This window comes from Lissotriton helveticus, chromosome 9 (assembly GCF_964261635.1).
Source record: "Lissotriton helveticus chromosome 9, aLisHel1.1, whole genome shotgun sequence".
Taxonomy (NCBI): domain Eukaryota; kingdom Metazoa; phylum Chordata; class Amphibia; order Caudata; family Salamandridae; genus Lissotriton; species Lissotriton helveticus.
Window position 1 is genome coordinate 1,132,225,539 of NC_136070.1, and position 2,784 is coordinate 1,132,228,322.

General features: G+C 43.8%; 1 long non-coding RNA gene across 1 annotated transcript; it reads right to left on the reverse strand.

The window, feature by feature from the left end:
* Positions 1–1,636: 1,636 nt before the first annotated feature.
* On the reverse strand, positions 1,637–2,459 carry LOC144783361 (uncharacterized). Its single transcript, XR_013601429.1, has 4 exons — positions 2,396–2,459; positions 2,237–2,303; positions 2,045–2,140; positions 1,637–1,955 (listed from the first exon to the last, which is right to left on the reverse strand). It is a non-coding gene; the product is annotated as an uncharacterized LOC144783361 (long non-coding RNA).
* Between the last annotated feature and the right edge of the window lie 325 nt (positions 2,460–2,784).

The following is a 2,784-nucleotide window of genomic DNA, read 5'->3' on the forward strand; positions in this document are numbered from 1 at the left end:
CCTATGAACGATGTTATGCTATATTTATTGGAACTGGTCATTGCGAGAGGATTTACATGGGTATATTAGTGTTATTTGACAAGTCTTTATTGATCAGAGGATGTCCTAGGTCTTGCTGCCATTGCCGACGTAAGCCAGCGAGGGAGTCAGTGGTCTTGTCAGGAAATAGCTTTCACTATCCAGGATATGAGTCTCCGCCCAGGCGGGGCACTCAGGTGCAGTGGGAACAGTCTTGTTTTCAGACAAGTTGGCCCCTGGACCTGATGCAGTCTTGAAAGCTCCCAGTTTGCGTGTGATATCTCCCATGCCATTGAGGTCATCCTGGATACATAAAGGCACATCATCAGCGTAGGATGACACCACGTGAGTTTCGTCCCACATGGGGATGCCCCAAGCCCTGCTGGAGTGGTGCACGTGTTGCACCAGAGGTCCCTTGGGTAGGGTTTAAATGAGTTGTGACAGCGGGCAGTGCTGGTTTGTTCCCCTGCCCCAGTGGCTCTTTCTATAGCATCTTAATCAAACCAATTATCTTGTTACCAATGCCCATTCGACAGAGTGCAGCAACCATATATTCCTAGCTCAACATGTCAATTATTAGAAGGATTAATGTGACATATTTACAATTCAAGAGGCTTTAAAGACTTCTCGGCAGTGCATGTTTACTGCTTGCCGAACACAATTTGTCCTACAAGATGGAGAACAATGGAGTTATTCTAATAAACCCTGCATCAACGAAGAGGTAAATACTGGCTGCAACAGTCTACCACCTTGGTCGTATGGGTTAGTGGATTAGGAAATAAAATATAGATGTGTGGGTTCTTACATGGCCTTAAGTAGGAAATTTCTGGCACATGCGGAACCAGGTGTAGGTCAGGGAGCAATGTGTAAAGGGAACACAATTTGAGGGTTTTAGGATGGTAAAAGGATCCAGGTTTGCCTGCAGGTACAATCTTTGCCACACGTATCCTATAGAACATCTTTCCCTGCCTCCTCTTGTCCTGCTACTTTTTGAAGATGTTTCTGTTTTTCTGAGGATGTATGGATGCAGACCATATAGTACCCTGTAATGATCAATGACAAAAGTAACTAAACCGTCTGCCTCCTCAGTAAAGTTCCTCTTCCTTTTGGGTGGGATTGTATGCATCCTGGAAGCTGGATGTGGTCGCTGATTTAGGCAGAGTCACTTAGACCAAGGAGGAGAGGCCTGATCCCAGGGAGTGGATTGAATGTATATGTTTGCTGTGTTAAGGAGAGTCCGTTGTGTGTGATTTTGTTCAGGAGAATGCTAATTGGGTAAACTTTCCATTCAGAGTTTTCCATAGCGGTGGTCCAGATCCCTACATCGACCGTCTGCCTGTAGACAGAGATTAGAAATTCGGTCATAAAGTCACTACCAGTAACTTTATGGTAAAAATTTCGGTAAACCCACGTGGAAGGAGGCGGAGACTCCTATGTCTAACTCCTAGGCAGAAATATCAGCCTAGAATTGGTGAATAAACATATGGGGAGTTACCTGGCTACTGGTTTGTGAACCTGATCTTTAATTTAACAGGTTCAGCAAACAATCCAGCACTGCATTATGCTCAGATCAAGTTATTTATTTAACTTTTTCATTTTAGAGTTATTTTGATCCGTAGAAAGTCTCAAGACAAGGATAACATTTTTCCTTAATACATTCAAAAAACATTTAACAAACAAATCGACAAACGACTATAAACTCAAACATGCACATCTTTACATATACAATAATGCAATCTTGCACCAATTTCTTTTCACACTGCATTTACAAAAAACTGTAAACTTTTTCATTTCTTTGAAAGTCTACCAATGGATTATTATCTATTCTTTATAAGAAACACTTTTGGTAATGCTGACGCTGTTCAAATTCCAGTAACACTTGGGGAACTCTCATCAGGGCTTCTTCTATTTCAATAGTGGCTTTGTGTGTGGAGTTTCTAATAAAAAAAAAAAGAACAACGTGTCAGTGTGTTTAAAAACTCCTCTTTTACTCTATGTGCCACCAGTACCATGATGAAAAAATTACCTGTAGCATTCTGTGTTAAACTCGCTGCATTAATCTACATGAAGTTACAATTCTCATCAACTCGAGCGGGGACTCCGTGGGGTTAGCAGATCAATCCTACGAACAAGCATTATAGTACGTCAGAACCGGTTGTTACTGCGTTACCCAAAGTTGCAACAATTTAAAAGGGACAGAGTGTGAGCTGCCGCATACCTGTTTGCTGTGCTACTTAATTTTTCAATTTTGGGAAGTAAAACCGCCTGCTTCTGGGTTGTTCTTCCTGTGAACAATGTATGAAATCATTTATTTAGCAGCAGTACCCTTGATGATACATTTTACCATATTTTCAGTTCACTTAACTGTCATGCATACCTTCTAAGCATTTAAGTGTTGTGCACGCTTCATTAGCGACCCAGCTCCTGTCCAAAACTTTTGGGGGGCAGATTTATGAGGCCCTTGCGCCACGTTTACGCCGCTGTTGCGTCACGCAAGGCGGCGTAAACGTGGCGCATCCCTACGACCGATTTACAACGTGACGCATCTAGGCAGATGCGTCACGTTGTAAAGCCCTGCGCCGCTTGTGGGCGTTCCGGCGCAGGGTGGGCGGTCCGGGGCAGGTGCGGCTCGCAAAAGTGGCTGAGTGAAATCTATAAGATTTCACCTAGTCACTTTCAGGCCAATGCTGCGTCAAAACCCTGCGCCTGGTTGAAGCAGGCGTAGGTCTTGACGCAGCATTGCAAAGATGGGGCACCCCCGAGCCT